Source organism: Copadichromis virginalis, linkage group LG12 (assembly GCF_057382275.1).
Source record: "Copadichromis virginalis isolate Kocher_CV1m ecotype Utaka linkage group LG12, C_Virginalis_male_GT1.1, whole genome shotgun sequence".
NCBI lineage: Eukaryota > Metazoa > Chordata > Actinopteri > Cichliformes > Cichlidae > Copadichromis > Copadichromis virginalis.
The window spans coordinates 8,014,884-8,027,732 of record NC_140629.1 but is presented as its reverse complement, the minus strand read 5'-3'; positions in this window follow the sequence as shown (position 1 = coordinate 8,027,732).

Sequence of the window (12,849 nt, the reverse complement as noted above, 5' to 3'; positions counted from 1 at the left end):
TTTCAGCCCTAAGAGTTCCCTGTGCATTGACATGAGTGCTGAAATATCACAAAACCCTGTGGTCTTTCAGCACCCTTCAAACTTGGAAAGCAAGAGATCACAGAAAATCAACTGCAGTTTTCAAAACTCGGTTGAATTTTCTCAGCAAGTATTCGTCCACACATCAGCCAGTCCATCATTCAGCTCAGATGAGCTTGAATTAGTTAAAGGGAGCATTTTGGGAAAGCACTACAAGGTAGAGGCTTTCCTCGGAGAAGGGGGCTTTGGTATTGTAGCCAAATGTCGCGACACAACAACCAACCAAGCTGTTGCCATTAAAGTCAACAAGAGCGACCCTGATATTCTGCAACAGGCACATGTGGAAATTTTCATCTTGGAGCAGCTGCGAAGGTTGGATCCAGATGCCGCCAACATTGTTCAATGGAACGGCTTTTTCCACGACGGACAGCGGGTTTGCCTGAAATTTGAACTCCTTGATCAATGCCTGTGGGACTACATAGGGGACCGGAATAAACAGGGTCTCCCCATAAGCGAAGTCAGGCCAATTTTAGGTCAAATCACAAATGCTCTGTCCCACCTGAGTTCTGTGGGAATAGTGCACGCTGACCTCAAACCTGGAAACATCATGGTTGTAAACCGCCATGAGTCTCCCATCAAAGTCAAACTTATAGACTTTGGCCTCGCATGTCCTGCGTCTGCAGTGATACCTGGTGACTTTGTGGGGACGGTTGGTTACTGTGCACCTGAGGTTATGCTTGGTCTTCCTTACAATGAAGCAAGTGACATGTGGTCTCTGGGGCTGGTGGCTGTGGAGCTTGCTACAGGGCTGCCACTCTACCCTTCGGAGAATGACTATGATTATCTGAAATTCATCATAGAGACTCAGGGTCAGCCACCAGATCATGTGCTAGACTCTGGCGTGTACACTGAAAACTATTTCATTGGAGACAAATACAAGCAACAGCGCTGGACATTTAAGACGGAAGAACAATATAAAGGCTCTGTTCCAGGGACAGGACATGAATCCCTGGAGACAAGATACATAATACTTACACGTCTGGATGACCTTGAACAGCTAATGATGTTTAGACGAGGACCAGAAGCTGGCCAACGCTTATTTGTCAGCCTAATTAAACAGATGTTGGCCTTGGATGCACACCAGCGGATAACACCCTCTCAGGTTCTCCGGCATCCCTTTTTCAGCCCTGGCCTCTCTAAAAGGTTCCCATGTATCAACATTGAAAGACCATACTGAATCAGTCTCCAGCATGGCATCTTCCACCCTGGACAAAAGTGATAAAAATACAAACTGGGGTTGGAAAATGACATTAACAGCAAATTACAATGCAAAAATTAATTAAGCTGCTCCAAAAATGATCACTTTGGCTTCTTTTTTTTAAATTTTCACTCCCCCCACCCCAACCAGTCGTGGCAGAGGGCTGTCCCTTCCTGAGCCTGGCTCTGTTGAAGGTTTCTTCCTTTTTAAAGGGAGTTTTTCCTTCCCACTGTCGCTAAATGCTTGCTCATAGGGAAATCTTCTGATTGTTGGAGTGGCCAAAACTCTAGGGGAAGTAGCAATTCTTGTGAAAATTTAAAAAAAAAAGCCTACCAATCTTCAAAGCGCAGCAGTGGACACCTTACCATCACATCAGTCCTTCAATCAGACCTAAAACACCACCTTTACAGAAATAAATTCCATACAAATTGGAAATAAATTGCGTAATAATTGTTGTTTTTGATTGTTTATAAATATATAGAGCTACCCTTCAGCCTCCTAGTAGACATACCTGTGTTATGAATGTGAAACTCCTCTGATTTTCAGAAAAGTTGACCTCTGACCTTGAAGTCAAGGTCATTGAGATTTAAGCTTCACAGAGATTTTCAGTAGATGCAACCATGGTATTGACTTGAAAATTCTACACTATCAAAGACTTAGGTGCCCACAGCACCTCGCCATATACAAAAGATTTTTCTATTCATTTATGTATTATTAGTTTATTTATTTCTTCATCCCGCTCTCTCTCTTTTTTTTAATTCACCTTTCTGTTGCGATGCTCTGGACATTTCTAAACCCCACAAGTTCAGCCTCAATTTTCAACCCAATTTTCCTATACTTTCACTTGAACACGTCCAGCCTTCACCTCTCACCGGTCCTCGTCCCCTCTTCTCACAGCTTCCTGTGTGGCCTCCCAAATCAAACACAGGCCCAAATCAGCCGTTTCTTCTTCTCTGTTCATTCTCTCTTCATCTTTTCAGTCTTTTCTTGGCGGTTAACTCCCAGCATGGCAAATATGAACTCAGACAGTCCAATGCAGTGCTTTCACACAGTCATGTCACTGGTACTCTTTCCAGCTTGTAATTCAGAGCACATGTTCCATTAACATACATGCTGCTGGACCCTTCAGTGTTTTAGGTCAGTTGTACTGTCTTCTGCCTGCTGTTAATTCTTCAAATCTACGGTGTTGTTCTGTCTGTTTTCTGTCTTCATCAGGAGATTGACTGTCCTTTAAGCTTCTTCTCAGGATAAGGGCAGGATGAGAGGTGAAGCTGTAAAATTTCAGCCAAAGCCTGGCCTGTTTGTCGTTCCAATTATGTTAATCTATCATTTTGCCGCTGTACTCATCTGAGGTTGAGCCAAGTCCATGGGCACCTGTATTAACACACTAAGACATTTATTTAATATCATTTTCATTACTATTTCTTAGCACTTTCACTCTCTAATTCCTCTGTTTTCCTTTTGAAACGTCTCTCACAATCAATTCTGTTATGAATTTTTTACTTATCCAAGGCTCTAATAACCTCATGCCAAGTAGTTCCATTTGCAACTCATTTTTTAAAAATATTGCATATTATGATTTTTTACCCCCCAAAAAACAGGGGTTTTTATGACAATAAAGCCATAAAAACCTACAAAATATGAAAAAAATTATGAAAAACTTTATATCAGTGGATAGGTCTGAAGTTGTTTAAAAGATCTGATGTGAAAAAAAATGAAAAAAAAATTCATAAAATCCATTGCTATATCACCTTTTGGATGGGGACCATTTTGGGTCCCGACGACCGTGAAAGGGTGTAAATTCTGACGACCAACCAAGAGTTAATATCATTTTCATTACTATTTCTTAGCACTTTCACTCTCTAATTCCTCTGTTTTTCTTTTGAAACGTCTCTCACAAGCTCACAAGCTATATTCAGACTTCCTGCTTCACTTCCTGCCAGACACACACACACACACACACACTCTTCACTTTACTGGATTTTCATCCGTTTCTACAGCCTAATCAAGCTCTTATTTTATGTTCACACTCTATATACCCTCTGTAACTCTACTAATTCTAATATAAAAAGAATGCACCCTCAGTACAGAAAAACAGAAAAGTCAGTGATGTACAAATGTAGCAAAAATAGGAAACATTAGAACTGTAAATGTTTTCTTCCTTGTCTGCAGATTAACAGTCCACAGGTTGGGTGCTTGCACTCTGATTCGTTCCCTGGAGATAAAGGAGAGAGAGCTCAGAGGACAGCAAGATGGAGGAGTGAAGGAGAAGGTGGTGCAGCTCAGTGTCCAATCAGGAGTGAGCAGTTCTTTCACCACCTTCATTGCTGTCAACAAAGACAACAGAGAGGCGATCCAAGGACCTCTGCACCGCAGACATATTCTACCACCCTGTGAGGTTTGTTTAAAGCAAACAAAGCAATACCATGAAACTGTTAACAGCAGGATGTCAGAGTCAATAGAGAGGACTCAAAAGAGCAACTTCAAATCAAACTATTTATGTAGTAGGTGTTTCTTTGCCAATGTCTTTCCCCTGCATTAGAAAGTAATAAGCCAGATGGAAGTACAACACACATCTATGCATTTCTATAAAAACTGACCTGCCCTGAACTTATAATCTCTCTCTCTCTCTCTTTGTTTTTCCTTAAAGTGATGGCTGTCCATTCGTCCTGTAAAAGTTGTAAATATAAACCTGAATGAATGGGAGTAGAAACTGTGTGTGCGCATGAAGACATGCTTGTGTCGCTGAGATTGAACAGATTTATGTATGTTCACGTAGCCAAGTGATAATCATATATAATAATCACTGAATAGTAATAATGTTATTGAACAGGTTAAACATTTAGATATCACAAAAAGTTGCAAAAAAGCAAAAAAAAAACCCACACACAGCTGTGAAGTCAGCTGCACATGAATAACATTAGTACAATGACAACTTTAATCAGAGTGAGTTCAGAAGATCCAAAAGTGGGACACTAAAAACAAGCTAGTGAAAGCAAAAAGTGACTTTGAAAAATTTATTTCATAGAATTAAAGCACTGATAGGAAAAAAAACTAAACATGAGAAGAATGGCAATCCTGCAGCGACCAATCAAAGAAGACTGTAATGGCTGCATTGTAAAGAAGTGAGTGAAGAAAGCTGATTTTTTTTTAGTTTTTCTGAGATATGCAGAGTTTTAACGAACAATTTGAACACTATTATTCATTTACATTATTTGTTCTCAACAGAGATGGGCAGTAATGCGTTACAAGTAACGAGTTACTGTAATCCGATTACAGGCACTTGCCCTGGTGGCCATTCTTTCAGTGGGCATTTCTCAACAACAACTACAAACACTAGTGAAGTGAATGGGCATTTAATTAAATAATGAAACATTTAATTCAATAATTAATGGCATATTTAATTCATTCATTTTGTCACTCCTGGCCCTCCACACCTCACTGCCATGATTGTTTGTGTAGTTATTGGATTCTAAAACTACTAGAATAGAATAGAAAACACATAAGATGCAGTCTCTGTTTTTTCTTCACCTTATTAATTTGAACTGAACTGAAATAAATCCGTTCTTTTCTGTATGGTAATGACTAGGACCTGTCCCAGCTGTCTCTGGTGGATTCAGTATTGTCTCCAATGTTTCTGATAACTTCCAGTTTGGGAAGTTTCCCATGCAGGTGAGGAATGCAGTGACTGACAGACTACCCCTCCTTCATTTAGGACCCATGCCAAACACTGAGTAAAGACTTCCTTGCATTAAACCTGCATAGCTGTTTTCACATTTATAACAAATCACCTAAGTGACCGGCAGTGATCGTATAGTGCTCTGAGTTGTTGCCTAAACAAGCCCTCTTCAAATCGGAGTTACAGCAGAGAGAATATGGCACTGAAGCAATGATGACAGCTTTAATAACCTATTTTATCTTCAATTATTCTTGTATGAAATTCTCTTAAAGTAGCAACTGAATTTCAACCAACTCAGCTAGCTCTGCATATTTTATTTCCTCTGTTAAAATAAAATGTGCCCAGCTGTAATTGTACCTTGCATTAATATGGTGTATTATTGATGGTGACACAGCACTGCTTAGCATGTCGTCCTGAATCTCAGGTGTGCCAATGACCTGTGCAGTATATGAGGCACTAAAATCCTGGTGGATTTCTGGGATACGAACAGGACGGAGTCATGTGAGCTCTATCAATATTGCACCACTTATGTCTCAGACCTGTATTTATGTATTTATGCACTGAAATCGCGCTGTAATATCCAGTTAACTGTCCACATTTGTACTCTGTTTTTCCATTTATTATATTTTTTTTCATTAATTTGTCTGAAAAAAGATCCACGTAGTAACCAAAGAGAGACTAAATCAATGGTCTCTAATAGCAGCCAAATTATAAGAGCTTTCATTAGTGATGGTGAGATGAAGCCTTGTGATGAACTGAAGCTTTCCATCCAACTGGTCGACTCATGGTTCGAAGCATTGTGACGATTCATTGGCTCTACTGCGCCATCAAGTGGACGATTAAAGTCAGACAGGCTCAATGATTATAATGATGTGATGTGTAAACCTCTAAACTTACAGTTTTTTCTGAATGCTTAAACCCTAACTGTGATTCCTGTAGCACAATCTCTAAAACTATTCAGACTTATAGCAAAACCACTCACTGAGTTTGCAAAACTAAAAGCACATAAACTGCTTTGCACTCAGTTTGCAATTTTGTAACACACACTTTGCAAAACGGTAGGCACAATTCACTGCACAACACTCAATTACCAAATTTCCAACACACTCCTAGCAAAAGTATACACATGTATGGCTATCATTAACACTAATTTGCCAACTGTCTGGCACACTTTCACATGTGAAAACTTTTTTAGATAATTAGTTCACTTTGCAATCAGCCTAAGCACTATAATACAGGTAAGCTGTGTGTGCGGAGTACAATGGAGGGAGCAGAAAGAGTGAGAAGTAGAGGAGGCCGAGGAAGAGGACGTGGAGGTGAAGAAGTAGGATGAAGAGGACGACAAGGACAAGGAGGAGCAAGAGGAAGACGAGGAGGGGGGAGAGGAAGATGAGGAGGGGGGAGAGGAAGGGTAGGAAGAGTAAGAAATAGAATTGCTGATGACAATAGTGGACCATGTAATCAACCGTGTAATCAACCGTGGAATGACCCTGAGGGTAGCTGGCCAACGGGTCCAGCCTAACTCGAGTCGCTACACTGTAGCAAGCATCATAAGGACATCTTGAAATGAGAATCGGTTAGTACAGTCACTTCGCACAAAGATTTGTAGCACTGCCATATGCCAATGAGAAACACACCAATACCATTGATGTAAAAATACTGAAATTGTTACTTTACAGAATTGCTAGATGACCAGATGCTGGGGGCAGAGGAAGCATGTTCACTGCAGACCAAGTAACCCATATAGTCATTATGGCGATTGCAAATAATCCTATACTTGGAAATGAACACTTGTGTTTGTTTTGATGTGTTTCAAGTACACCAGTACTTGAAGTTTGGATCCCTCTATGCTTATGGATCTATGACAGAAGTATGAGCTCAAACTGACATAGCCTACCTTGTGCACAGAGAAAGCAAAAGCCAGATGTGTTTTGTATTCATACCATCAGTGTGCAGTTGGCGCATTGTGTGCTTAGTAGATGATGGCTTGTGTGTACTGTTTGATACGGAAACACCATTTTTACGAAGGTGTGAAGAGTTAATCTAGCTGTGTTTGCTTTTGCAAGAGAACTACAATGTTTTGATTATTGGGTGACAGGTTTTCTTATTTGTGTGAAGAGTTTTGCAAAATTAGCCAATAGTTACAAAAAATGTGCTTAGGCATTCAGAAAAAACTGTAATAAACTAAAAGACAGAAATCAGATTATAAGATCTGTGGTGTTGTTGATTTATATTATGGTACTTATCATTTGTGATATTTATTACTGTGTGCATACTTTATTAGGAGAGATGAGATTAAATGTTGTCAGACAAATATTCTCTTCCTTGCTGGTTCCATCGAAGGAGAAATGTTCAAGTAAGTATGTAACTGGGACGTAATCCAATTCCACAACACAATGTGACGGGGAATCAGCTGTGTTTTGCTGCCCAATTTATTTAGAATCTGGTGCAAACCGGCGAGCCAGTTCCTGAATCAGTCACGTGGTACGGACTGCCCGCGAGGCCTCGAACATCACTGCATACGTAATCAAAGCAAGCCTCGATACGCGCTTTACAAAACTACCACGAGATTACCCGACACACGCTTCAAAGCTTCGACACACAGGAGACATCACTACTGCACACAGCCTTCACACGACAACAGGTGCACCACACTGCTAAGTGTGTTTTGTGTTTAGAGTTTTGCTAAATGGGAGACTGAGCTTTGAATAGTGTTTAAGATTGGTGATTTTAAGCTAGCGATTGAATTGTGTTTTCAGATGAAAGCGCTTATAACCTTCTCCCAAAGTAGAGTACTCTTCCTCCACCCAAACCTAAAATGTATATTTCTAAATACAGGGAAGCAATTGTATTAGAAAATAAATATAAAAATGAACACAGGACCATGGTGCCAAGAACAGTTAAGGCCCCATCTCATCGCGAAATGTGCCCACAGAGGCCAGAAGGCGAAAAACCTGAACACACATTCAGGAAAAAACCAGAACACACAGGCATGAAGAAAGTCATGGCTCAACCTGCTTGTGTGGATACACGCAAAGGGGACAAGCAGCTCCTTGAGAAATCTGGACTTGTCCCCTTTTATTTACAGAAAAACGATTACAGAATCGTTCCAGGCTACCTGCGTAGAAGAAAGGCAGAGAAAGAAAAGGCTAAGCAGGACAATGATGCCTGGTTAACAAAACAACAGGAAACAGTTAAACCACTGGCCGAACAGGAGAAACAAAACATTCTCCAGGGCCTAAAGAGGAGGTTTAATGAGCTAAACTTTGAATATCAATCCCTCCCTTTTACTATCTCCCCTTCACAGCACAAAAAATACAATTACAAAATGTTTCTCGAAGAGGCAATGAGTCAAGTTGAAAAAGACATTGCCCTTTTTGAGGAACATAAATACATTTACGTAGGCAGGGAAGATGCATCTGACGAACAACAGTTACAGCGGACTCCACTGCCACCCATTAGACCGAAAAAGACAAAGTTGACACCCGCTCCTCAAGTCACACAACCAACGAAAAAGGAAACTTTCTCGACCGACAACCTACCACCTTTTCGTAGGATGTGTGTTCCACCTATATCCAGAAGTGGAAAGCAACCTATTCCCATGACTGAGAACCTTCACAGACAACCTATTCCCACCCAACTAGTTATAATTCCACGACCTAGTCCTGTCCCTCTGCCACCTATTTGTAAAAAAGCTGAATCTACACCCCGACCACCTGTAAGACCTCCAATGAAACGAGGTGTAACACCCATCCTTCCACCCATTTCCACCAAAAAGCTGTAGTGCTGTACCGTTAGAGTAGTTTTTTAACTACCTAACCCCCAACCGGTCTTGACAGAAGCCGCACCATCTGAGCCTGGTTCTGTCGAAGGTTTCTTCTTTTTAAGACAAAGGAGTTTTTCCTTCCCACCGTCGCCCAGTGCTTGCTCAGATGAGATCATTTGATTGTTGGGGTTTTCTTAAACATAAATTGGCCTATTGAAAAAATGTAGTGGTTCTTACTACATTTTATTTTCAATAGACCAATTTATGTTCAAAAAAAAAAAATTACAGCAGAAAAGAAAGCATGGGAGACATCTGATGCATTTCATTGCTTTTTAAAAAATAATTTATAATTTATCTGGAACAAATAAAAGAAAGTAAAAATAATCTTTTGTGGATTCTTTTTCTTCAATAAGTAGTAGAATAGGCAGTTCTTTATACATAAAGCGTAGTGTTTTGTTAAAAAATAAAGTGGCACAGCGGCACTGTGTTAAAGGCCTGTGTTTTTACCATCAGCGTGACAGCACCGTGCCGCCTTTGCAGTTTTAAGGCCCAGGGAAACAAGCCTGCCAGCGCTCTGTAGCGGCTGTGACCGCTGCCGATAAGGAAAGGCTGCTCTTCATAGAGGACTCAAGCTCGGGGAAACGTTTTCTGGTCGACTCTGGCTCCCAGAAGAGCCTCTGGAACTCTTGTGTCGTCTTTACAATGGTATATTATTTAATCTCAAAAAAAAAACAAAATAAAAAAAAAATTGGAGATTTCCCGTATCACATAACATGTGCAGGTACACTGGTACAGCACATGTGAGCGAAATTCTTATGTGTGTGCAACAGAGGTGTGCAAAATACAATAACATAAGAACAAGCAAAATATACGAATGGGTAAATCTGAGAATTATAAGAATAAATATATGTACAAATATAAGAGTGTATGTTAGGGCTGTTCGATATAACGATATATATCAAATGACAATATAAAAATGTCTATCGTTTCCTATTACGCTATCGTTTGTTTCGTGATGTCGTAAAATAAACTGTTTACAGCAGTATTTTTCATCGTTTTGACGGTCACCTTAGTGGCTATATTAATTTCTTAAAGTTCTCTCTTTCTCTTATATTTAATATAACCACACTATGGGCGGGCAAGTGCCTGTTTTTACGTGTTTTCGTTAGCAACAATGACGGTAAAACCATCGCGTGGTTCCGCTGTACGCTTGTTTGTTTTCCACGTAAACCTTTCACAATAAAGCTCAAGATCCTGTTGAGACTTTTCAAAACAAACTGAATCACATGAGAGAGTATGCAGAGTTTACAGATGAGAAGCAAACAAAGAGCCGTCAGACTCAAACTATATGTATACACCTGCCCGCCTTCGTAAACAACTAAATGCTATGTTGCCCTATCATTTTTTGATTGGTCCACATGGTATATTTTTTCACCAATAGGAAAGGCTGGGGGAGTTGGGAGGGGGACTGAGTGCTTTCTAGTGTTTTTCCTTATAAAAACCGTTTCTTCCCGCAGTAAATATAAACAACGATAGTATTCAGGAAGAAAACCTGCATATATTATACTGAACATAAAGTTGTTTGCAAAACTTGTGCATAATTTTTACAAATGTACAACTTCTATTCGCATTTCAAGTTATGAAAACAATTCCTTAAACATGTTTGTGGCTTTTACAGTAAAAATGACAAGTATTTTCTACTCGGATTTTGAATTTTTTTTGTCTGAATTTAGATCTATTGTGCAAATATAGTATAAATGAAAAATTAACTCAAATTTCAGATATTTGAGGTTGTGCCAAAAAAAAAAAGAAGAAGATTTTTTTAAAGGTGAAATATAGAGGTAAAATCTAAAGTAGTCAAAAACGGCCAATTATACTCTGGACCCCAGAGGGTTACTAAATACATTTACATGTCTTGGTGACTGCAGCTGGAACCTTGGCAAAAAGTGTATGTGTGTGTGTGGAATGCTAGCTACCAGCATTCATAATATAATAGTTACAATAGCAACAGTAACCAGGGGGGTGGGGCTTAAATGACAGAACAAAGACAGGCTACCATGATGTCACATGCCAGGCCACTATGATGTCACATGCCAGGCCACCATGATGTCACATGCCAGGCCATAAAAATCTATAAATAGGGGTGCCTCGACACACAGTTGTAGAATTCCCTTGCAGGTGAATTTAAGCTAGCGATTGAATTGTGTTTTCAGATGAAAGCGCTTATAACCTTCTCCCAAAGTAGAGTACTCTTCCTCCACCCAAACCTAAAATGTATATTTCTAAATACAGGGAAGCAATTGTATTAGAAAATAAATATAAAAATGAACACAGGACCATGGTGCCAAGAACAGTTAAGGCGCCATCTCATCGCGAAATGTGCCCACAGAGGCCAGAAGGCGAAAAACCTGAACACACATTCAGGAAAAAACCAGAACACACAGGCATGAAGAAAGTCATGGCTCAACCTGCTTGTGTGGATACACGCAAAGGGGACAAGCAGCTCCTTGAGAAATCTGGACTTGTCCCCTTTTATTTACAGAAAAACGATTACAGAATCGTTCCAGGCTACCTGCGTAGAAGAAAGGCAGAGAAAGAAAAGGCTAAGCAGGACAATGATGCCTGGTTAACAAAACAACAGGAAACAGTTAAACCACTGGCCGAACAGGAGAAACAAAACATTCTCCAGGGCCTAAAGAGGAGGTTTAATGAGCTAAACTTTGAATATCAATCCCTCCCTTTTACTATCTCCCCTTCACAGCACAAAAAATACAATTACAAAATGTTTCTCGAAGAGGCAATGAGTCAAGTTGAAAAAGACATTGCCCTTTTTGAGGAACATAAATACATTTACGTAGGCAGGGAAGATGCATCTGACGAACAACAGTTACAGCGGACTCCACTGCCACCCATTAGACCGAAAAAGACAAAGTTGACACCCGCTCCTCAAGTCACACAACCAACGAAAAAGGAAACTTTCTCGACCGACAACCTACCACCTTTTCGTAGGATGTGTGTTCCACCTATATCCAGAAGTGGAAAGCAACCTATTCCCATGACTGAGAACCTTCACAGACAACCTATTCCCACCCAACTAGTTATAATTCCACGACCTAGTCCTGTCCCTCTGCCACCTATTTGTAAAAAAGCTGAATCTACACCCCGACCACCTGTAAGACCTCCAATGAAACGAGGTGTAACACCCATCCTTCCACCCATTTCCACCAAAAAGCTGTAGTGCTGTACCGTTAGAGTAGTTTTTTAACTACCTAACCCCCAACCGGTCTTGACAGAAGCCGCACCATCTGAGCCTGGTTCTGTCGAAGGTTTCTTCTTTTTAAGACAAAGGAGTTTTTCCTTCCCACCGTCGCCCAGTGCTTGCTCAGATGAGATCATTTGATTGTTGGGGTTTTCTTAAACATAAATTGGCCTATTGAAAAAATGTAGTGGTTCTTACTACATTTTATTTTCAATAGACCAATTTATGTTCAAAGAAAAAAAATTACAGCAGAAAAGAAAGCATGGGAGACATCTGATGCATTTCATTGCTTTTTAAAAAATAATTTATAATTTATCTGGAACAAATAAAAGAAAGTAAAAATAATCTTTTGTGGATTCTTTTTCTTCAATAAGTAGTAGAATAGGCAGTTCTTTATACATAAAGCGTAGTGTTTTGTTAAAAAATAAAGTGGCACAGCGGCACTGTGTTAAAGGCCTGTGTTTTTACCATCAGCGTGACAGCACCGTGCCGCCTTTGCAGTTTTAAGGCCCAGGGAAACAAGCCTGCCAGCGCTCTGTAGCGGCTGTGACCGCTGCCGATAAGGAAAGGCTGCTCTTCATAGAGGACTCAAGCTCGGGGAAACGTTTTCTGGTCGACTCTGGCTCCCAGAAGAGCCTCTGGAACTCTTGTGTCGTCTTTACAATGGTATATTATTTAATCTCAAAAAAAACAAAATAAAAAAAAATTGGAGATTTCCCGTATCACATAACATGTGCAGGTACACTGGTACAGCACATGTGAGCGAAATTCTTATGTGTGTGCAACAGAGGTGTGCAAAATACAATAACATAAGAACAAGCAAAATATACGAATGGGTAAATCTGAGAATTATAAGAATAAATATATGT